Here is a 25,318-nt window from a genome sequence, read left to right as displayed (position 1 = left end):
TAAGAGTAGTTGAAGTTAGTAAATGGATGGATGGGGTATGGAGGCCTATGGTCCGGGGCAGGTCGATGGGACAAGACAGAATAATAGTTCAGTATGGACCAAGGAGCCTTTTTCTGTGCTGTTGTATTCTGTGACTTCAATCTAATTAGTGAAGGATTGTGACCTGTTGCTTGGGGAAAAATATTTGCCCAAAAAAATATTGGATTTTTTTATCCTAATGACTGCTCTTGTTAAGGATCCGGCCTGAACACTGGGTCAAAGGGGCTCTGCAGATAGCTCTGGACCACGACAGCCCTTAAATTCTACCTTCTTTCACCTGGCCATGTGGGCTTTAAACCAGCCCCTTCCCTAATTGGACTCTCGCCAACTACCCACTTATCTCCTCGATAGCACCCACCTGTTTCTGTTCTCGCTCATTACCCGGTCCATTTAAACCCTGCCTCGACTCTCACTCTCTGCCTGTTCGTCCCAGTCCTGAATTGTTCCAGCCTGCTATAGTGACTACTGCCAACTGAAATTGTTGAATTCTGTGTTTCCGGATTCTGCCTATTTGGAACCTGATACTTGCCTGAAGCACCTGCAATCGTCTGCCCTCGCCAGACAGCCTTTCCCGGGTAAGACCTCCGCCTGCCATTCCGGCTTCGTGCCTGCCTCCTGGTGTTGAAAGACTGTTGCCCCTGTGGCCGCGAATAAAATCCTGGTTAAAGAACATTCATTGGTCTGCACCTGAGTCCTACCACAACCGCCCCCCCCCCCCCCACAGCTCTAAGAACTTTCTGCAGTTGATTATTATTTTCATTTACTGGTGTAAGTACTTCTTTTCCTAAATTGGGCTTACTCTGTGAGAATGCAGGAAACAAATATAATGAAGAGATAAGAAAAACTGAAGATGCTGGAAATCTGGAGCAAAGCACATAAATATATTATTCTAGAGGAACAGCGTACTATGCTGGAGCAGCGTTCATGGAGTGGAATGAAGAGTTGATGTTTCAGGCTGAGCCCCTTCTTCAAGACTGAATTTGTTCTGATCCATCATTAATCACAGTGCTTTTTAGTACAGCTAACATACAACCATGCGTCACATATCAATTGTTTTCTATCACAATATGCAAAGAAGCTTTTCCTTGAATTACTTGCTGGTTTTTATAAAATAATTTAGCCACTCTGCTTCACAACTCTTGGTAATCATTACCAAGATTTGGATTATGCAAATAACAAGCCAGTCCTTATAAAATATTATGTATCTTGTACTAGAGCATTTTAGGGGAAGTCTTGACTCCACAAACTAACTATGCATGATTAATGTTGATAGCCAGGAGCTGCGGGCTATTTTGGTCAACATCCAATTGCAATCAAACATGGAAGAATTTACTTCAAGGCTTAAAATCTGCCAAACAGCGCTTGATGGTAAAACTACAGCAAAGGCAATAAGGGCTTTCGCCATAACCATTTTTAATGTATTCTTTTGGCATAATACCTTGATCCAAAATTGATCTGGAAAATCTGCAAAGAAAAGAAAGAAATGAAATGAAAAACTTTAGAAAACACTATGTACATTCGAACACATTTAGATTAACACTTCCTAGGACAAAAGGAGGAAGAGAATTAATAGACATAAAAAAAATTACATAATGTTCAGATAAAACTTCTCGGGGTATATTTTCATCAACAAAAACAGGATTCAGCTCTCCGCACAAGCATACGCAATTCTGCAAAGAAGAATACACCACTAAATTTAAATGAAAACACAACCCAGAAGGATGAAGAAATTATCGCTGTAGAAGAGAAAGTTAACCAATGGAAAAGTCTGACTCTCCATGGAAGACATGTGCATAATCTAAACAGACTAGATGTCGACAAGGAAGCGCCAAAGCCCTGGCTCAGAGTTGGAGTCCTCTTCCCAGAAACAAAAGGGTTCTTTGAAGCAATACAGGACCAAGTGGTTAACACAAAAAAAAATCAAAAAATACGTAATAAAAGAACAACAAATTCCAGATGATAAATTCAGAAAATGCCAAGAGAAGGTGGAAACAATCCAAAACATTACAGAATCCAGCAGCAGTTAAACTTAATCTGATTACTGAGATGGGTACAATTAAGTGGCAAACATCATTCACCAAAATCTTGCTTTAAAATGAAAACTCATAAAAGAAGCCATACCATACTATAACTACAAGACTGATCCAGTTTTAGTATCAGAGTCCCACAAGTTATATTATAACTGATCCATTATTACAGACTGGGCTATCCATAATCATACAAAATAAACAAGCAAGAAGAACTTACTTAATAGATACAGCCATTCTATAAACACATAACATACAGAAATATTAGAAATATGCTGAATTAAAAGAGGAAATTGAACGACTATGGAGCATGAACAGGGTATACAGTCACTACATAATATCATTAAACAATTGGCCTACAAAGCAATGTAAATCTTCAGAAAGTCACAATACTAAACACCACTAGTCTGAAAGATCCTAGCAATTCAGAAATGAGTGTGCTTGGCTACATCTGTACCTCAGGTTTTACCAGCTGGAGCTGAGAAAAAAATTAAAAAATAATAATAACTTTGATAGAGCACTTTTCATACAAGTTGTATAGTCCAAAGTGCTTTACAATGATCTTGTGTCAAGGTGAAACTTTGAAGTGTCAAGGATGAAAATATTTATCCTGTCACATTGTCTGAGTTTTTGCAGCCAACTTTCCCTATAAGAGATGGCCTTATTTTCAGAATTTGCTACAATATCAAAAATCTGGATTCACTTCCACTTTGCTGCATTTCTCTTAATGTGTATAACATTTTACTAAAATAGGTTTACAGCTTGTCAGCCAATTTTCATCATTTGTTACTTGTATCTGGATGAAAGTGTCAGAGGAAGTATCTTGAATCATTATCATTGCAGCAATATCAGTTCATCTGTCAATGCCTAAGATGTTAATCAAAATCTTTACCCTAAGATTTATCTTTTGTTCTTATTACATTTTTGTAGAATTGAAAGTGACCAATGTAGTTCCTCTGTCTTAATAAACTTTAAAGTACAAAGTCCTCCTATCTATTTGGAATTTTAAATTCCCAGTTAAATAACAAGACATAGGCTTAGAACCATAGAACATTACAGCACAGAAACAGGCCTTTTGGCCCTTCTTGGCTGTGCCGAACCATTTTTCTGCCTAGTCCCACTGACCTGGACCTAGACCACATCCCTCCAAATCCTTCTCATCCCATGTACCTGTCCAAGTTTTTCTTAAGTGTTAAAAATAAGCCTGCATTCACCACTTCAAATGGCAGCTCATTCCACGCTCCCACCACTCTCTGTGTGAAGAAGCCCCCTCAATGTTCCCTTCAAACTTTTAGATCAGTAAGTTGTTGAAATGTATCTTTTCCTTTGGGAACTGAGGTCACTCTCGTCTCTGCCATCAAACTTCATTGACTTCCAGTTAAGCGAAGTCATAGAAAAGAAACATAGAACGCAGAACTGTACTTCCCAAGAGCCAGCTCTTTGGCCCGTGTACCAAACTGATTAAACTAGTAATTAAATGCCTGACTAAACTAATCCTTCAACCTACACCATGTCTATATCTTTCTATTCTTTGCATGCTCACTTGCCTATCTAAGAATTTTTGAAAATCTCTGTTGTATTTGCCTCTACCACCACCCCAGGAAATGCTTCCGAAGCAACCACAACACTTTGTATAATCAAAAGAAAACTTGCTCTGCATATCCTCTTGAAACTTACATTCTCTTCCTATAACTGAAGTACTGGAGTTCTGGTCGCCTCACTATAGGAAGGATGTGGAAGCATTGGAAAGGGTACAGAGGAGATTTACCAGGAAGCTGCCTGGTTTAGAGAGTATGGATTATGATCAGAGATTAAGGGAGCTAGGGCTTTACTCTCTGGAAAGAAGGAGGATGAGAGGAGACACGATAGAGGTATACAAGATATGAAGAGGAATAGATAGAGTGGACAACCAGTGCCTCTTCCCCAGGGCACCACTGCTCAATACAAGAGGACATGGTTTTAAGGTGAGGGGTGGAAAGTTCAAGGGGGATATTAGAGGAAGGTTTTTTACTCAGAGAGTGGTTGCTGTGTGGAATGAACTGCCTGCGTCTGTGGTGAGGCAGATACGCTAGTGAAATTTAAGAGACTACTAGACAGGTATATGGAGGAATTTAAGGTGGAGGGGTATATGGGAGGCAGGATTTAAGGGTAGGCACAATATTGTGGGCGAAGGGTCTGTACAGTGCTGTATTGTTCTATGTTCTGTGTTCTAGAACATTTCAAACTAGAGAAGAAAGATACTTGCTGTTCATTCTATCTATGCCTTTCATAACCTTTAACAGATCTCTCCTTAGGCTCAGCTGCTCCAAAGAAAACAACGCAAGTTTGTCCAGACTCTCCTTCTGGTGCATGCCCTCTTGTCCAGGTAGCATCCTGGTGAACCTCCTCTGCATCCTCACCAAAGCCTCCACATCCTTCCAATAATGGGGCAACCAGAAATGAATACAGTACTCCAAATCTGGCCCAACTAGTTTTATAAAGCTGAAATGTAACTACACAACTCTTGATCTCAGTGTCTCATCTGATACAAATAAGCATGCCATACACCACCTTTACCACCCCATTAACTTTTAGGGAACCGTAGATTTGGATCATTCTGTATATCAACACTGTTAAGGCCTTGCTATTAACAATGTCCTTTCACCTAGCATTTCGTTAAATAAAGCTTTACCCACCATTTCTCAAGGCTCACAATTCAAGATCTACGTTTATTTGTAAGATTAAGACTAGCATGAGTTATCACACGTACAGTGGACGGAAACATAGAGTGAACTGCGTCATTTGTGTCAAATCAAATCAGCAAGAATTCTGCTGGGACAGCTCGCAATTGCCACCAAATTTTCTGGTGCCAACGTAGCATGCCCACAATGTTCAGCAGAACATCACCATCCAGCAAGCAACAAACCTCGTATCTGCAACTGGTCCATGTCCCGCTGCATCAGTTGGAAATATTCTATACTATCCACAGCATCACTGATCTTCATATCCCACTCTAGTCTACATTCTCATTACTAATTCACCCATCAACATTTTCATCCAGGTAACATATATACATCACATACAATAGAGGTCCCAGCAAAGATCTCTGTAGAACAGACTAGTCATGGATCTCCAGCCACATTAAGTCACATCAAGCACTACCCTCTCCCTTCTGCAGGCAAGCTAATTCTTAATCAAAATGGCCCGTTCTCTGTGGATCCCATCTATCTTCTGGATTAGACTCTCATGAAGGATCTTCTTGAATAATGGAACAATGTTAGCTACTTGCCAAACATCTAGTTGCTTATGGCTAAAGAGTACATGAAGATCTTGGTCAAGGCCCCAGAAATATCATCTCTTGCCTCTCTGAATAACCTGGGGTATATGCAAAATCTGGCCCTGGGTCTTACTCAATTTAACATAATTTAAGAAGCCCGACACTACCACCTCCTTTATCTCAAATGTTCTAACCATGTTAACATGCTCAGTCTGATTTCCCTTTCTGCCATGTCCTTCTCTTTATTAGCTACTAATGTAAAGTACTCATTCAGTACTTATTCTCTCACATCCTGAAATGAAAAAAGAACCTGCAGCAGCATCACAGGTGCATAGCACCAAATGAGCGGCATTCACAAAAAAAAACATAAATTAGCATAAATTACATATAATTTTTAGAAGAGGGAACATAATTAGAATAAATTCATTTTATAGGAAATTCTTTGATCCTCTGCTTCTAGTGTCACAGTCCCAACTGTTAATTCCTCTTATGATCCTAATTCCCTTTTCCCTGTGTTCTCCCGGGCTCCATGATTGTGGCAGCTGATTCTCTTCTAAACCTGCTGCATAAAAATCCCAGCTTTGCATCGACTTTTTGCCAGCCCGTTGCTTCAGCCAGTGCAGTAATTCACGTTCCCAGCCGCTTAGAATGGTGTACAATATTGTAAGTTATACTTCAGTACCAAGGTTTACCCATTAAACTCTGCCTCTCCATGTCAAGATAAGTATTGTCCGCCACTTGCCTTTCTACGCTCCGTGTCAAGATAAGCTTTGCCTGCCACAAAACCGTCATTCATTAAAATCACGAAGAGAAAGGGTCCCAGAACAGATCCCTGAGGCACACCACTGGTCACGGACCTCCGTGCAGAATATGACCCGTTTACAACCACTCTTCACCTTCTGTGGGCAAGCCAGTTCTGGATCCACAAAGCAACGTCCCCTTAGATCACATGCCACCTTAGTTTCTCAATAAGCCTTGCATGGGGTTCTTTATCAAATGCCTTGCTGAAATCCATATACACTACATCTACTGCTCATCCTTCATCAATGTGTTTAGTGACATCCTCAAAAAATTCAATCAGGCTCATAAGGCACGATCTGCCTTTGACAAAGTCATGCTGACTATTCCTAATGTTCTCCAAATGTTCATAAATCCTGCCTCTCAAGATCTTCTCTTTCAACTTATCAACCACTGAAGTAAGACTCACTGGTCTATAATTTACTGGGTTATCTCTACTCCCTTTCTTGAATAAGGGAACAACCCTTCAATCCTCCGGAAACTCTGCCATCCCCATTGATGATGCAAAGATCATTGCCAGAGGCTCAGCTATCTCATCCCTCACCTCCCTCTGTAGCCAGGGGTGCATCTCGTCCGGTCCCAGAGATTTATCCAACTTGATGCTTTTCAAAAGCTCCAGCACATCTGCTTTCTTAATGTCTATATACTCAAGCTTTTCAATCCACTGTAAGTCATCCCTACAATCGCCAAGATCCTTTTCTGTAGTGAGTACTGAAGCAAAGTATTCATTAAGTACCTCTGCTATCTCCTCTGGTTTCATACACACTTTTCCACTGTCACACTTGATCGGTCCTATTCTCTCATGTCTTATCCTCTTGCTCTTCACATAATTGTAGAATACCTTCGGGTTTTCTTTAATCCTGCTCACCAAGGTCTTCTCATGACCCCTTCTGGCTCTCCCAATTTCATTCTTATGTTCATGCTGCTTTGATTAAGCTTTATAATCTTCTAATTACCTAGTTTTTTGAACCTTCCGTAAACTTTTCTTTTCTTCTTGACTAGATTTTCAACAGTCTTTGTACACCATGGTTCCTGTACCCTACTATCCTTTCCCTGTCTCATTGGAACGTATCTATGCAGAACACCACGCAAATATCCCATGAACATTTGCCACATTTCTGTCATACTTCTCCCTGAGAACATCTGTTCCCAATTTATGCTTCCAAGTTCCTGCCCGTTAGCTTCGTATTTCCCCTTACTCCAATTAAACACTTTCCTAACTTGTCTGTTCCTATCCTTCTCCAATGCTATGGTAAAATAGGTAGAATTGTGATCACTATTTCCAAAATGCTCTCCCACTGAGATATCTGACACCTGACCAGGTTCATTTCCCAATACCAGATCAAGTACTGCCTCTCTTCTTGTAGGCATATCTACATATTGTGTCAGGAAACCTTCTTAATCACACCTAACAAACTCCACCCCATCTAAACCCCTTTATTTTGTTTTGTTTATCTTCCAAGTTCAAAAATAATTATTTTGCATTGTTATGTTTATCTTGGATAAAAGGTAGGACTAATGTTTCATAATTGATATATAAATGTAGACAAGCAACACCTATATTTGTTTGAGTATGCGGTATTTGGTTGGGGGATGTACAGAGGAAAATCAGATGGGAAGGATGTCATACTGATAATGCAGAACAAGTAATCCCCCCCATTTAACAAAACATATGTAATCTAATAAATTCCATTATATATATTTGTCCCAAATTGACTCCACCCAGGTAAATGTTTTTTATAACATGGAACATAAAACAGTACAACGTAGTACACGCCCTTTGGTCCATGATGCTGTGCCAAATTTTTAACGTACTCCAAGAACCATCAAAGTCTTTCCTCCTACACAGCTCTCCATTTTTCTTTCATTCATGTGCCTATCAAAGAGTTTCTTAAATATCCCTTGTGTATCTGTCTCGACCACTAACTCTTGCAGTGCATTCCATGCACTTGCCACTCTCTATGTAAAAAAAATCCTCTATACTTTCCTCCAATCATCTTAGAAGTCTGTCCTCTCATATTGGCCATTGTCATTCTGTGAAAAAGCTGCTTGGTGTTCACCCGATCATCTTAAATCATTTTATCAAGTTGCCTCTCACCTTTCTTTGCTCCAAAGAAAAAAAAATCATAGGTCAATCAATCTTTCCTATATGAAGAAATTTTGCTTCAACAAAATGAATAATACTAAGAAATATTTCATTGTATTAAGTACTGGGCACATAAGGTGATTTCCAGTAAGTAATTAACACTGCCCTAGTTAGTAATCCATTGCCATATCAGGTAAATACCATAACTAATAGTTACACTTGTCAATTAATGGAATATACAAATAAATTACTTAAACAAATCCTAGGAAAAGTGCTGACATGGAAATCCAAGTTGAAAAATAGCAAGGAAAAGACAGAGGTACAGTGCCATTCTTTAGTTAAGCATTTATTAACAAGTAACCTGAAAACCATTTACATAAGTGATACAAATTTGCTATCTTACTTCTCTCTCCCCTCACGAACCATACAATTGTCCCATAAAATAAAAGCTGAAACACGTGACATCAACTTTTAGGTTAGATTAAAATATTAGGTAGTGTATTATCTAATCACTTCAATTACTGATTTTTCAAGTTCAAGTCTATCTATCTGTTTCTTCTTCTGGAACTAACCTGACTGAATAGATGTCAGTTTTAAATGTTTGACAGCCTGCAGCACAGTGCTTAGTTCATCCCTGAGATCTCAGTTAGGGGTGTGTACATTGATGTAAATTCTAAGTGTAGGTGGCAGTGCATGCCCCTGTCAGTGGGTTGTCATGTGAATTCTGTGGGTGACATCACGAGTCTAGACAGTCTAATCTTTGTCTTCTGTAATCTAAAGTTTAAAAATTATCTGCTGGATCAAAAATAATCGACAAATGTGGGGAAATACATATAAAATCTGTGTTTGGATAGCACTGAGTTGTTGCAGACTCCTGTCATACATTTTAGCTGAATTTCTTAGGTTTCCCCTTCATCTGTTATCATAAGAATATAATAAGTAAGAGAGCGCCACAATGCTGCTTGAGCCTGCACCACCTTTCAATAAAATCGAGGCTGATCTAATATTGACCTGGGGTCAATTTTTCTGCCTGTTCCCGAGCACCCTTGACTTCTCCATTGACAGGATTTGGTCTCTTACAGTCTTGAACACATTCAATGACTCAGCCTCCACAACATTCTGGGTTGGGGAATTCCAAGGATAAATGATCCTCTGAGAGACAAAATTCTTCCCCTCCTCTGTCTTTAACTCATTATTGTGAAACCATTTTCCCAAATTCTAGATTCCACAATGAATCTCCATCTCAAGTCCTATCAAAATCCTACATGTTCCAATGCAGTCAGTTAACATAATTGATTTAGTTATTATTATTATTATTATTATTATTATTATACATTCCCTTAAAAGAAGAGCTGTTAAAGAAAAAGAGTATTCCAATAAATTCCTCTTTGAAGTTAGGAGATTTACAATGTAATATCTTGCCCACGAGGACCAAAAAGAACATTCAATTCCAACATTTCTAAAAGATATGATAGGTTGAGAATTACTTAGTTGGCAGTATTTTATGTCTGAAGGAGCATCACTTTGTGAATATAAATCCTTCATCTCATCAGGATTTGGTGAAAAGGAATTTAACATTGTGATCAATTACGAGTTAAGGAGCATTAACTTGGAGAAGGGTACTAAAACTCTTGGAAGGCAGCTTTAACTTCACCTCTTCTCCAACATACCTTGTTTGAACACATGCAGAAATATTAAACTCACTTTCAGCTATGTACAGTATGTCTTTTTGCTGGAACTTTGCTTTAAATAGGCCTATGATGCGCCTCCTCAGAAGGATCAGCTTTCAATTTTAAAATTACTTTCACAAATGCCTGAAAATTTTTCACACAATCTTTTAAAAATGATCCCTAATGACTTCGTGGAGCCCACAACAAAAATGAAATTGTAATGATTCATAAATGTTAGCACATATATTAAAGAAAATGGCAATTGCCTTACTTCCTTTTCAATATCTTATATTTTAAGTATGCCTTGAATGACTTCTGTGCACAGAAGCTATATTTTCCAGATGCCATGGACAGTGGAAATAACCTTACATTAAAATCCAATGTGTCCTGTAAGCTTAACACAATGCACAGTGGCCACTTTATTAGGTGCACCTGTACACCTGCTCGTTAATGAAAATATCTAAACGGCCAATCATGTTGCCCCAAAGCAATGTATAAAATCATTCCAATATGGTCAACAGGTTCATTTCTTGTTCAGACCATACATCAGATTGGGGAAGAAATGTGACCTAAGTGACTTTGACCACAGAATGTTTGATGGTGCTAGATGAAATGTTCATGCACAACGTTCTCTGGAGTTTACAAAGAATGGTGGGAAAAACAAAAATCATCCAGTGAGTGCTGGTTCTGTGAGCTAAAATACTTTGTTAATGAAGGAGGTCAGAGGTGAATGACCAGACTGGTTTAAACTGATGGGAATGCAACTGTAACCTCATGTTACAACAGTAGTGTACAGAAGAACCATCTCCAAATGCGCAACACAACGAACCTTGGGGTAGATAGAACATAGAAAGCTACAGGTCATTACAGGCCCTTCAGCCCACAATGTTGTGCTGACCACGTAACCTATTCTAGAAACTGTCCAGAATTTCCCTACTGCATAGCTCTCTATTTTTCTAAGCTCCATGTACCTATCTAAGAGTCTCTTAAAAGACCCTATTGTAGCTGCCTCTACCACCATCGCTGGCAGTGCATTCCATACACCCACAAACTCTGTGAAAAACTTAATTCTGACATCCCCTTTGTACCTACTTCCAAGCACCCTAAAACAATGCCATCTCGTGTTAGCCATTAAGCTCTGGGAAAAGGCCTCTGGTTAGTCACATGATCAATGCCTCACATCATCTTATAGACCTGTAGATAGACTTCAGCAGCAGAAGACCACAAACGTACACACAGTGGGCACTTTATTAGGTACGGGAGATATCCAATAAGAAGGTCACTGAGTTGAAATCAAGGTGATAGCTCCAATATTGCAATAATCCAGCCTAGAACAGAAGTATTCAGGCACATACAGACCAAAAGCCATCTTTAACCCTGCATACTAGCAGTCATATGCAATGCAACACATTCACAGTTACCTCCATGTAACGTTGACACATATCTACACAGAAATGAGGGTACCATGTTATAGTGGTTAAGTTCCTGGACTAGCAGTCAGAGACTTAATACAGGAACACACACAAAATGCTGGTGGAATGCAGCAGGCCAGGCAGCATCTATAGGGAGAAGCGCTGTCAACGGTTTGGGCCAAGACCCTTCGTCAGGACTAACTGAAAGGAAAGATAATAAGAGATTTTAAAGTAGGAGGGGGAGGGGAAAATGGGAAATGATAGGAAAAGACTGGAAGGGGTGGGGTGAACCTGAGAGCTAGAAAGGTGATTGGCAAAAGTGATACAGAGCTAGAGAAGGGAAAGGATCATGGGACAGGAGGCCTAGGGAGAAGGAAAGGGGGAGGGGAGCACCAGAGGGAGATGGAGAACAGGCAGAGAGAAAAAAAAGGAGAGGAAAAAGAACTAAATATATCAGGGATGGGGTAAGAAGGGGAGGAGGGGCATTAACCGAAGTTAGAGAAGTCAATGTTCATGCCATCAGGTTGGAGGCTACCCAGCCGGTATATAAGGTGTTGTTCCTCCAACCTGAGTGTGGCTTCATCTTGACAGTAGAGGCGGCTGTGGATAGACATATCAGAATAGGAATGGGACGTGGAATTAAAATGTGTGGCCACTGGGAGATCCTGCTTTCTCTGGCGGACAGAGCGTAGGTGTTCAGCGAAACAGTCTCCCAGTCTGCATCCCAAGATGAATGATAGATAATTGAGCCAAGAATTCAATACATTCAGAATTTTATTTATGAAAAGACGTACTTCCAGTAACAGGTTTGTTGTAAAAATATGTTAGGTTCACCAATCCCCTTCAAGGGAGGAAACCTGACACCCTTGCCTAATAGGATGTCATTCTAGAGCAACTTGACTTTCAGGAGTATTTAGGGCTGAAGAATTAATACTGACATTGATAGGAATGTGATCAATTGAAAAGAATAACACAGCATATTCCTTATTACACCACACACAGAATCAGGAAGGAAAGAATATCATTAGTTCACTACACTGGTTATTATCATTGTGTCCATCTTCACAGTAAGGAGGGATCACATCTGATCAATCAGAGGAGCCTGTGAGCCTTCAATATCTCAGAAGGCTGGAGGAGAAAGCGCTCCTTCTCACATACTGTGCAATATAGGCCAGAGCGGAGGATGTTGTACATTTATTTGACAAGCCCCTATTTCATGGCCCCTCATCAATAATCTATCCCTTATTGATAGGTCACTGTATATGTAGGTACACCTCCGGACAGTCATACTCTACTGATTCCCCTAATCTGAGGAAAGACATTCTTGCCATAGAGGGAGTACAAAGAAGGTTCACCAGATTGATTCCTGGGATGGCAGGACTTTCATATGAAGAAAGACTGGATCGACTAGGCTTATAGTCACTGGAATTTAGAAGACTGAGAGGGGATCTTATTGAAACGCATAAAATTCTAAAGGGATTGGGCAGGCTAAATGCAGGAAGATTGTTCCCGATGTTGAGGAAGTCCAGAACGAGGGGTCACAGTTTAAGGATAAAGGGGAGGCCTTTTAGGACCAAGAGGAGGAGAAACTTCACACGGAGAGTGGTGAATCTGCGGAATTCTCTGCCACAGGAAACATTTGAGGCCAGTTCATTGGCTATATTTAAGAGGGAGTTAGATATGGCCCTTGTGGCTAAAGGGATCGGGGGTATGGAGAGAAGACAAGTGCGGGGTTCTGAGTTGGATGATCAGCCATGATCATACTGAATGGTGGTGCAGGCTCGAAGGACCGAATGGCCTACTCCTGCACCTATTTTCTAGGTTACTATGTTTCTATGATTGAAGATCAATAAACAAATCTTGCTGACCAGGAAGAGGAAAAGATGCAGAGAAATGGAGAAAAACAGAAGTCCTTAGCTAGTTTCTGAAAGTATTTGGAGTCAGTCATACAAAGAGATCTTGGTAGAAATCTTTAGGAGGTTGTTGGATTGGCATTGAGTTTTGAAGAAAAGAAGACAGGGACCAAGAACTAAAAGATTGTGACAGGAAAAAAAGGAGTGAAAATAGGTGGGAGACATTGTAAGATAATAACGTGAGGGTTAACAAAATGGGATTGTTGAACAGCTAAGGACAGCAACACTTTGGATGGGATGAAATATGTAGAGGGTAGAAATGTGGAAGATTGCCAAGACAGCACTAGTAAAGTTGAATGTTGAGGCCAAGAAGATATGAATACGAGCCTCAAGAGAAGAGGAGGAAATAGACAGACTGGAACAATGGAGTAGCTAAATGGAGCAGATGTGGAAAGAAAGTCACCTCTGAGTCAAACTCCACTTCCAGATTCCAAGCTGAAAGACGTGAGTCAAGGAGAATGCAGGACGTACTAAGCTAGTAACAGATTTTTCAGAAACAAACCTGCATGGCTGCTCTTAAAACTGGTGTGTCTCCAATTTTACCTTTTTTGGCACATGGAAGGCATTCAGTCAAAGCAAGTTTTCATATTGTAACATTTAAATCCTCCAAAGATCAGCAGGTTTGCAGAACTGGCATGTTGCTTAATAAACAGACATGGCACTGTTTGACTTTTCAACCTGCAAAAACAGTTGAAGTGCCACTCAAAGAAACACAAGCTCCCTCTAGGTGACGTAAGCTAGCAAGCCCATCTAGATTTGCAGTATTTGGCTATTTGAATGAGAGATGAGATTTTAGTGCACATCTTATCCAATATTTTTTCCAGTTTACCCAAATTCTGTATTCTAAATTCCTGACTCATTGACTTCATAACAGGACTGCTTTAATGTTGTCCAAGTTTACAAATGTGAACTTAGTCAACTGTTGTTAAAGTGGCGTTCCAAGCCAGACATTCAAGCAGAGAGAAACAGGAAGTACTGTTAACATTAATGAGTCTGGTAAGATACAGAGGAATTTATTCAGTTTTACCACCAAACTTTGAAGGTTATATTTAAAGTGTATCTCCGTTACCATAAGTAACTAAGTAGCAATAACTAAAAGACCCAGGAAATCTGTGTCAAATCTTTCCTAATGTACTGAATTCCATCCTTTTGCTGTTTTCCAAAATTCCTCTAATACTGTATTAAAACTTGATTCAGTATTTAGTATTAATGTGGCACAGCAGAAGTTCAATATCAATATGCCCCGATATGTATCAGATCGTCATATAATCAAACTCAAGGTATTTACAATCTGCCTTTATTCTGGTGCTGTAGAATTCAGAACAGTTTGGAGATGTGAGGAGACAGCTCTATCTGAATTATGGGCAGATTTGTATATTATTTTATTCATCACATAGAGAAAATTTGGTTGAAGTGACTTCTCTGAGCTCAGGGTGGGGGTATTCTCAGTTCAATGAGCATTTTCAGATTCTGAAGTCCATTACAATGTAAAATAATCATATTAAAGAAAATGTAGGCAGAATGAGACACATAAAGCCTTGAGGAATTAATATAATAAAATACAAAGTAGCTTATTCAGTCATCACATTTGGTTGCAATTTCTGTCTTTTATATTGCAACTCTATCAGTAAGCAAACCTACAAGGCAGCAGCATTTCAGTCAATGCTCACTTTAGACTAATTATTCTGAGCAAGACATGTGCCTCCTGCTATCTCTCAGAAAATGTTAGTTTGGCCGGATGAAGGAACCAAGGATTTGCTGTACTCATAAAAATTCTCTCTGAGTTTCTAAAATGAGGTATTACATATATATTTCTTGATTTTCCACATTTAGAAATCTGTCGTGATGAAAATAGCGAGGAGAGCTGCTTAAAGAATTTTGCAACACTAAATGAAAGAAAAGTTGGGTATGGAAAATTGCCATTCAACCAAAAACTATTTCCAAACTATTTGGAAAAAAATTGTAACCAACAACTTTTAGAATTGCCTTCTCAAAATGTCTGATATTCAGTGCTGCAAAAAACCCAGAGGCATCGGAGAGACTGCCGATGCTGAAGATGGGAGGGGGAGAAAAAACAAACTGCTGGAGGAACTGAGTGGAAGTGAAGGGCTGGTTGATGCTTTGGGTCGAGATTCTGTATGAAGACTGAGAGTGTAGAGGGTCTATTGTTAGTATAAAGATTGTGTGTAATAGAATAGAGCTTCCAGATGTAAACTTTCAGCATGACAGACTCCACTGAGAAAGGGATGGGCTGGTGAGTTGGAGGTGGGAGGAGTCAGTTAAGCAGATGTTTGGCAGATATATGAATGCTATGTTCTAAGTAATGTAACAACAATTTCCTGCTTAATTTGTTTTAATGTCATTCTGGATACTAAAAACACAATTGAAACCATGGTATTTCTTCACACGAGTTAGAAATGATTTTCCAAGACTATATCATGTCTAATCTAGTTGCATTTGAAATTTCACTCATGACAGTATTGTGGTTGATAGATACAGGTCCATATCAACACATTCATACTTGGCTGTTTCAGTCAGACTGAACTTCAAATGACTTCCTTTGGCTTTGTTCAGAGCATTTGAAAACCTGTTGTTTACATAGCAGGAGATATGAATCTATGTCTGCCACAAACACCAACCTATGCCAAATTCTCATCTGATACTGCAGATGAGATCAGAGTTCACATTCATAATCTAAGCAGTGGATCATATCAAACTCACTCAAATATCTAGGTCCATTTTTGGCAGTTTCTTCCTGTTTTTTGACTTCATCTTGTGGAATAAACTGGTCAACAGATATTTTGTTGGTGGTTTCAAGTATTAAGATATTCAAATGTTATCCTGGAATCATCCTTTTGACAATCCTCTGAACCGTCTCCAGTGCCAGCTCATCTCTTATTAGATGAGGAGCAGAAAACTGTTCACAATTCTCAAGATGAGGCCTCAGCTCCTCTTGTACTCTAGAACACTTGAAATGAATGCTAACATTGCATCTACCTTCCTCAGCACCGACTCAACCTGAACCCTTGGGCCGCTTGGGTATTGTCCTGCACTATTTAATGCGTTGCGCTTCAGATTTACTGTATGCGTGCTAATGTCAAATTTCAGTTTCAGATCCGGCTAAAACCTTTTAAGACGTTTGGCTTGCTTTTCTTTATCTGGAGTCATTTACAGGTTTTATTAGAATTATCAGGTGAGTCCATCTGCACGGTGAAGCAGTGGTTCTTCTACCCATCATCATTAACAGAGCCAGATACTACTGCCTGTCATTTATTGCTCGAATTGAAAATCCTTTCAGAGGATAGGTAAGAGGCAAACCATATTGTTGGTCATCAAATGTCTCACACAAACTTGATTTCCTTCATTGGTGAAGCAGATTTTTTAATGATAATCCAGTAGTTTCATAGGCACTGTTACCAATAAATTCCAGATTTATTTGCTCAGTTGAATTTATCTCCTGACCATCAATCTAGGCTTCTAGTTAACAGCTGAGTAGTGTAAGCAACACGCTGAATCTCTGTTTCTGTTTCACCATAATCCATAAACAAAGCAACCATAAAATAAAAGTTCTAAATCAGATTTATAAATTAAATCATCCATAGAAAATGCCATTTATCATCCATATGCAATACATCACAGTCTGTTTACCCTGTAGCTATTGTAATGCACCAATATAATGTCTGTCTGTCGGGAAGATGGCTGACTCTCTGGTCACTACAAAGTAGAAGTCAAGGATGCGAAGGATTTACTCTTCACGTGTGTGGTTGAATGTAGCTCCATTAACATTTGAATGCTTCAAAACTATCTGCTTCAAAGCTGCCTAGTTGATTAATACTCCATCCACTATGGTAAACTATCTGTCCATCCCCCAGTGTGACTGCAGTCGTATCATCTGCAAGAGGCATCTAGACTATGGTGGCAGTGTCACCATCATTAAGAAGGACAATGGCACTGGTGCAAGGCAACACGAGCATCTGTAGGTTCCCTCCAAGTTATATATAACCTTGAATTGGATGTAGGTTGCAGCTATTCACCATCACTGGGTCTAAATACTGGAACTCCCTATCCAACTGGACAGTGAATGTATCATCACCAGATGATATGCAATGAACTAAGAAAGCAGCTCACCAGCTGTTTCTCCAAGGCAAATAGGACTGGGCAATAAAAACTGGCCTTAAGAGCGAAGCCTGTCATGTCAACCTGTCTCTGAATGTGAACTAAACAAAAGAGGATTGTTGTTGACTTAAGGAGGGCATGGGGCGACCACTCCCCGCTGAACATCAGCTCCTCGGCAGAGATTGTTAACAGCACCAAATTTCTTGGTGCTCACTTGGCGGAGAATCTCACCTGGTCCCTCAACACCAGCTCCTTAGCAAAGAAAGCCCAGCAGCGTTACTACTTCCTGCGAGGGCTGAGAAAAGTCCATCTCCCACTCCCCATCCTCACCACATTCTACAGAGGTTGTATTGAGAGCATCCTGAGCAGCTGCATCACTGCCTGGTTCGGAAATTGCACCATCTCAGATCGCAAGACCCTACAGCAGATAGTGAGGTCAGCTGAGAAGATCATCGGGGTCTCTCTTCCTGCTATTACAGACATTTACATCACACGCTGCATCCGCAAAGCAAGCAGCATTATGAAGGACCCCAAGCGCCCCTCATACAAACTTTTCTCCCTCCTGCCATCTGGCAAAAGGCACCAAAGCATTTGGGCTCTCACGACCAGACTATGTAAGAGTTTCTTCCCCCAAGCCATCAGACTCCTCAATACCCAGAGCCTGGACTGACACCGACTTACTGACCTCTACTGTGCCTATTGTCTTATTATTTATTGTAATGCCTGCACTGTTTTGTGCACTTTATGCAGTCCTGGGTTGGTCTGTAGTCCAGTGTAGTTTTTGTGTTGTTTTACGTAGTTCAGCGTAGTTTTTGTATTGTTCATGTAGCACCATGGTCCTGAAAAACATTGTCTCATTTTTACTGTGTACTGTACCAGCAGTTATGGTTGAAACGACAATAAAAAGTGACTTGACTTGATAAATGAATACATTTTAAAAACTGATCAGATGTAATGAGTTAAGGCTGGTAGGACATTGATCAAGGGCTTTATCTTTCCCATTTCCAAAGCCTTCCCTGGGACGTTTCTATTGCTCACAAGTTTACTTTCAGTGAGAGTATTTGTCAGGATCACAACTAAAGCAACCTTGATTTGATCCTGAGCTCTTGTGCTACTGGTGTGAAGTTTGGACGTGATTGTGTGTGAATGCTCTGGTTTCTTTCCACATCAATAACCTACCTATTGCTGTTAGGTTAATTGGCCTCTCTACATTGTCCCAATGTAAGTGGGTGGTAGGAGAATCTGGGGAAGTTAATGGACAAGTGAAACAGAATGGGTTACAGTGAAATAAGTGAATACTCCGAGAACAGATGTAAGCTTGATGGACAGAATAGCTTCTTTGGAATTGTCAAGAAATATACTGTAGAAAGTATCTTCTAGATTTAGCAAGAGATTCCCTTTCTCCCATCAACTTCCAATTGTACTGAAATTCATTGATGTGCATGGACCTCCAATTATTCTGCAAATAATTATATTCATAGGCATGGAGCCTTCAAGATGTTCAGTCATAGCTGAATTTATTTCTATTTAGTTCTTCAACTTAACAAAATGTTACAATATTTAATATACACATTTGTTCTAAACATAAGACTACATGCATTATCTCCAAAACATTCAAAAATTAGACCTGAAAAAGAGATAAGATCTCAGAGTTGTTTGTGTTCGAGGTCATTACAATCATCTAATAATAGGGAGGAACGCTATGTATTGACATTGGAGTAAAGTATGACTCAGAGATGCTAGCTAAATTGATAGTGCAGCATTGTGCATCTCAATCAATACAATTTTCATGATAAAAGCCAGGAAAGTAATACCATATACCGTACTAGCAAAGTCACATTAGAACCACCAGCTCAACTCAAAGTCATTTTAGTGTATCCTAGCAACAAAAAGCTAGAATTACTAATGAGTGAATCTCTTTAATTTATTGATCAATACATCTGCTGTAGGAGCATTATACTGTGTATAACTAATATGGAAAAATAAATTGTTAGCCTGAAACTTCATTATCTGATGACAATGTACGCCCGGAGCAATTGAATCTCCTTTCTAATGAGGCAACTGGGCGCTAGAGTAGGCACCAGTTCACTACAACTGTGCTCAAAACTAGCAACACAGATGACAAGTAACTGAGGTGGGAAGGAGTACAACCTTAACAGAATGACGGATCAATGCATTCGTGGCAGAAGAGTGCCCAGGCTGGAGGAACTGGAGGTTTCGTTGGTGGAGTGGAGTTAATACAATCAAGTGAGAAAGTTAAGCCAGTTATATTGCGTAGAGAATTGTAGAGAAAGGAGAACAACAGCCAGTGTGACTTTTAATATGGGAGCAGTTCTATTCCTCCCTCACCTCCATTCAGTGCCCCAAACAGTCTTTCCACCTAAGGGAACACTTCACCTACAAATCTGTTGGGTTCATCTATTGCTTCCAATGCTTCTGATGTGGCCTCCTTTACATCGGTGAGACCCGTCGTAAATTGGGGAACTGCTTCTTTGAGCATCTCCGGTCCATTTGGCACAAGCAGAACACTCCCGGTGGCCAAGCATTTTAATTCCCATTCCCATTCCCATTCCAACATGTCAACCTGTGGCTTCCTCTTGTGCTAAGATGAGGCCACCCTCAGGGTGGAGAACCAACACCTTATATTCTGCCTCAAACCTGATGGTGTGACTATAGATTTTTCCTTCCAGTACACTAATTTTCCCTTCTTCCCTCTTCCTCTATTCCCCACTCTAGCCTTTTACCTCTTTTCACCTGCCTATTACTTCCCCCTGGGTCCCCTCCTCCTTCCCTTTCCCTTCTGGTCCCCTTTCCTCTCATATCAGATTCCTTCTTCTTCAACCCTTGCCCTTTTCCACACACCTGACTTCACCTATCACAATCCAGCTAACCTCCTTCCTCTCCCCCCAACTTTTTATTCTGGCATCTTCCCACTTCCATCTCAGTCCTGAAGAACGGTCTTGGCCCGAAATGTCAACTGTTCGTTCATTTTCATCGATGCTACCTGACCTGCTGATTTCCTCTGGCAACTTGTGTGTGTTGCTTTGGATTTCTGGCATCTGCAGACTTTGTTGTGTTTTTTGCATTTCTATTAACTTCAGTTCAGTTTATTTCTAAACATTTCTTGTTGCTTGTAGCCTGCAACAGTTCCTTTAAAGGCCACACGTAGGTCACTAACCAGTGGCATTAAAAAGCAAAATGTGTAGCTTAGTTTACAAATAGGAATTAGAGCTTCTGCATCCACAAGACAAGGGATGGGCATTTGTTTCGGATATGGGGAATACAAAGTGAGGTGTTTTTTCATCAGCTTGGTGAATGGAGTACCTCTAAACTGTGTTGAGTTTGTGTTCACAGATAATAATACATGAAGTTTTGGAGATCACTTCGTACCTCAAAAAAAATGTTCACAATTCACACAAACGTCTAGACCAATTTTAATGGCAATCATTGCTATTAAAAATAATTTAATGTTTTGTGATTTTATTTCTTCATATTTTCATTTTAAATTACCTGAATTAAATTAATATGTAGTTTGTTGAGTAAATATGTTACTTTATTGTGAGTGTTTGAAAATGAAGCTTGATTTGTTTTAGTTGACTACATGAACATTCAAGTATGATGGCTTGCACAGAAATAAGCAGAAACTTGAGGTGGTGGGGGAGGTGGGTGGAATCAGCAAATTGTGTCCACACACAATGCATTCGTTTTCCATTTCGTTGCTGAGACAGAAAATACTTAAATAACAACCATTTCCTTTCTGTTCACTGTTCTTAAAGGATTAGAATCCTTTACAGAATAGAACCCAGCTCAATTCTCTTTTGATGATCTTAACAAATAAGCTGAGTAATTTCTGAGCTACAAAATGATAAAAACAAGGAGTTGACCTCACCATTTTGGGTGGGCATCTTGGTATTTGTATAATTCTGGGTGCAAAGCACTTTTCAAAACCAGACAGGTATTTTCACATCACTTGTCTTTCTGAGAATGCTCTCTCTGGTCTTCTGTGCTGATGCACCATCAATAACTCACTCTGAGACGTAAAGGCGAGATATTGGCTTTTATTGACTGGAAGAAGGAACAAGCAGTGGTTGACCACCATACTACATCCTGGAGACTGAGAGGCCGGGCTCCGGCCTCAATCACCTTTATACAGGGGTCTGTGGGAGGAGCCACAGGAGCAGTCAGCAGGGGACGTGTCCAGACAGGTATATGTTGTTCACAACATGTGCATTTATAGATGATTATGAAAATATCATGTACCTACATCATCACATGTTTAAATTCCTGTCATAAGGACTTCCTTGGTGTTAAAGTTAGAAAAAATAAATGATGATAGGATGAATTTTTAAAAACTGAGAGGAAAAATTGTCTTCATTCCCTTAGGAATAGCATCCTAGACTGACAGACTCTGTCATATCTCTATGGGCATAAATAAAAGATGGCAGAATGCAGGTTTGCAGATTCAATCTCCAGACTGGAAGAGAGGTAAATGTATTTAATGCGAATCCCGTGAGTCTGATCAAAGGCAACATGAGAACAGGCAGTTGCTTGTTTCTGATTAGACTAGCTATCATTACACCGACTGATTTTTGAAATAAAATTAATTAACAAAGAGAATGTGAATATGCAAACTATAGAACAAATTTAGAGCAACAGTGAAATCACACAGCAGATATGATTATTGGGGTAAATATTCTTGAGTGACTTGACTTTGCAAAAAGTTAACTATGAGTGAACTGAGCAGGAGACATCAGTTCAGTCCTGACCTAGGCTGCTGCTTATGTGGAGTTTGTAAGTTCTCTCTATGAATGCATAAGCTTCAGAGAGTCCCAGAAAGATACAGCACAGAAACAGGTCATTCAGCCCACTAAATCTCCAATCATTTGGGCTAATCCTACACTAAATATTAATTCCATTTTATTTTTTTTTAATTTCCCTTACATTCTTATCAGCTCCCTATTCCCACTCTCCACCCTCCCCCCCCCCCCACCAGTTGTACCTCTCACCTTCACAAGAGGAGCAATTTACAATGGCTCACTAACTTACTAACCCACAAATCTTTAGGTTATGAGAGAAAATTTGGGGATCTTGAGGAAACCCACATGCTCACAGGGAGAACATACAAACTCCACACAGATAGTGTCCAAGGTCAGGACTGCACCAGGACTCTGTCACTGTGAGGCAGCAGCCTTACCAGCTGGACTACTGTGATTTCCCTTTGGCCAATACTTAGCTAAATAAGACAACTCCACACAATACCAGAGACTACTTAACTTCAAACCCTGTAATAAATCATTGCCTCTTCAGATGCACATAGTATTTTCTCAACACATTTGTTAAATCATTTCTTACATTAGAACACCCAACCTAGTTTGAGGTTTACACATCATCTTTATTGGATTGAAGAAATATATTATGCACTGCTAAGGATGGCCTGCATTGGACACCAGCCTGTCTCAAGGGAACAGTTTTGATTAACGTAATTTCAGGTTTTAAAAAATCAACTACACAAATGACTCAGTATTATTTGCTATTAATGTCCCAAGTGCTGACAACAAGTGAAGGTAGAACTTGATATTTTTTCAATAGTGGGAGAATCTTGAATGAAGGAAAATAATTGCATGATAATAGTGTAGTCATTAAAAAGGATGTGTGTAGATATTTATTTTTTGAATAGTTTGGTGATTCTATGGAATTCTCTGTCCCCAAGGATCATAAGTCTGTATCATTAGATATTTTTTATGTGGAGGTAGATAATTTTTTGAATGATTGAAGAATTGAGGGTTATAGAGAATTGGTGGACAAAAGAAACTGAGGCCAGTGCAGATCAGCTTTGATTGCATTAAATAAAAGAGCTGGTTTGGAGGGTCTGGTGGTCTACACCTACCCCTCTTTGTTATAGTGGATGTCTCTCACAAATCTGTTTTTATGCTCAATACATTTAACACACAGTTACAATGTCACGACTGGAACTAATTTTACACTCTGTACTGTAGAAGTCAGCAGTATTCAGGGGCTACAGCTTTCATCAGGCAGGCATTCGGTAGGAATGATCTGCTGTGGATAACTGAAATGCCAGGATCTGTACAGCTGTGTTTGGTGAAACACTAAAACAACTTGAGTATTGTGAGTCATGATGCCCTCTCCATGAATGTAGTAGAAATGGAATTTGAACATACCAGATAGGCCAGTGAAATCTTGCCAGGAGAATTTTGAAACAGCAGAGAATAGCTCTGGGGAGACTAGGGCTGCCTATAAAAGCAAACGGGATTATGAATATGCCCTTTAAATTCCTTCATCAAATGTACAATGAACATTGGCAGCTAGTTGTTAATGGAAAACTAGAAATAATGTGTAACAATCCAATATAGGGTATCTGTGTGGTGGGGGGGGGGGGGATATGTCAGCTGTACAGGAGAGACATAGAAAACATAGAAAACCTACAGCACAATACAGGCCCTTCAGCACAAAAAGTTGAGCCAAACTTGTCCCTCCCTCAGAAATTACTAGGCTTACCATCATTAATGATTATTTAGTTCTCAACAACCACCGGCATTGCAACAGCCACATGGAAATGGAAATTTCTGGGATTCCTTAGAAAGTCAGGTTGTATCTGTGGGGGGGGGGCAGAGTTAACAAACTCTTCTCAGAAAGTAAATAATGCCTTTAATGTAGCAAAAGATCCCAAGCTGGTTCAAAGTATCTTTCCCAAATTAAATATGACACCAGGCCACATTGTACTTCCTTTTTGATATTTTAGAAATACTAAGGAAGTATTTTTCACAACTGAATGTGTTCAAAACTGCGCTTAACTTGAAGACTATAGTTTAATAAAGATCACCACTGATAACAAAGTACATTCTCATCTCACTCATGCTTGTTTCTTGATAGAATAAGCAGTAATCTACATAGCCCTATGTTTATGCCATTTCTGCTCTATCAAAAAAATTATTAAACTGAATCAATTTTTTTGTTTATTGATACAGAATGGAGCAAGCCCTTTAAGCTGTCCCACCCCAGCAACCCTTAACAACCCTGATTTAACCTTAACCTAATCATGGGACAATTTACAACGACCAATTAACTTACCTGGTAGGTTTTGGACTGTGGGAGGAAATCAGGACACCTGAGGAAAACCCCCACATTCCACTGACAGACGGTACTGGAATTGAACTCCGAACTCCATTGTAAGCTGTAATAGCATGGCGCTAACCACTACGCTACCATGGTGACCACAATAAAATTGTTTAGTACAAACTAATTTTTTTACATTTTAGAATACGTACAACTTCAGATATGTTTTTTGCATCTCAGAATGATGACTTGTTTTGCTTTGTAGTTAATTATAGCTGACACATGATTACTAATAATGCTATAATGTGGGCTAAAGTTCCAGCTAACTCTCATGCTCCCTGGCACAGAAATGATAATTATAGCTCTAACTGCTGTAAGATTCCAGCTAATTAATTTACAAGGAAAATTGGCAGTAATGCAATATTAACAAACATTTTAATACAGTGATTAGTGATGTAAGTCATCTGTGGTACAACAGCACAGACTAGCTTACGTCCAACAAACACAATACTATTTAATTTAGAAACATGAATTTTAAGTTTGAAAAGGGAATGCTTGAAGAATATTCTCTGCAAATGACAATCACTAGACCATTGCTTCTTTAATAGTCAGGGATATTTATTAATCTGCTTTCTGTACTATGCAATAGAATTCTTAATTTAATCTCCTGTAGAGCCAAATTAAATTAATCTAAGATAAAGGAATCAAAATGGTTTGATCCAAAATAGCTGATGGGAATTAACTTGAATTGCATATCTGGAATTGTGCATTTGAAGAGAAAGAGTCAGTATTGTTGTGCAGAGTAATAATTGTTTTTCTTTTAAAAAGGGAGTGTATGAAGCTCAATTTCACATCTAGTAGACACATTGTTCTTCCTCAAAATAAAACATAACTAGCAACTTACTCCTCCAAGAGGACCACAACCTT

General features: G+C 39.5%; 1 long non-coding RNA gene across 1 annotated transcript; it reads right to left on the bottom strand.

Annotated features, from left to right (window-relative positions):
- Positions 1-568: 568 nt before the first annotated feature.
- LOC132380322 (uncharacterized) lies at positions 569-23,911 on the bottom strand. Its single transcript, XR_009507733.1, has 3 exons — positions 23,834-23,911; positions 1,478-1,503; positions 569-677 (listed from the first exon to the last, which is right to left on the bottom strand). It is a non-coding gene; the product is annotated as an uncharacterized LOC132380322 (long non-coding RNA).
- Between the last annotated feature and the right edge of the window lie 1,407 nt (positions 23,912-25,318).

The sequence above is a fragment of the Hypanus sabinus genome, chromosome 23 (genome assembly GCF_030144855.1).
Source record: "Hypanus sabinus isolate sHypSab1 chromosome 23, sHypSab1.hap1, whole genome shotgun sequence".
Lineage (NCBI taxonomy): Eukaryota > Metazoa > Chordata > Chondrichthyes > Myliobatiformes > Dasyatidae > Hypanus > Hypanus sabinus.
Note: the sequence above shows the minus strand (reverse complement) of the source record. Positions and strands in the feature narration are given on the sequence as shown.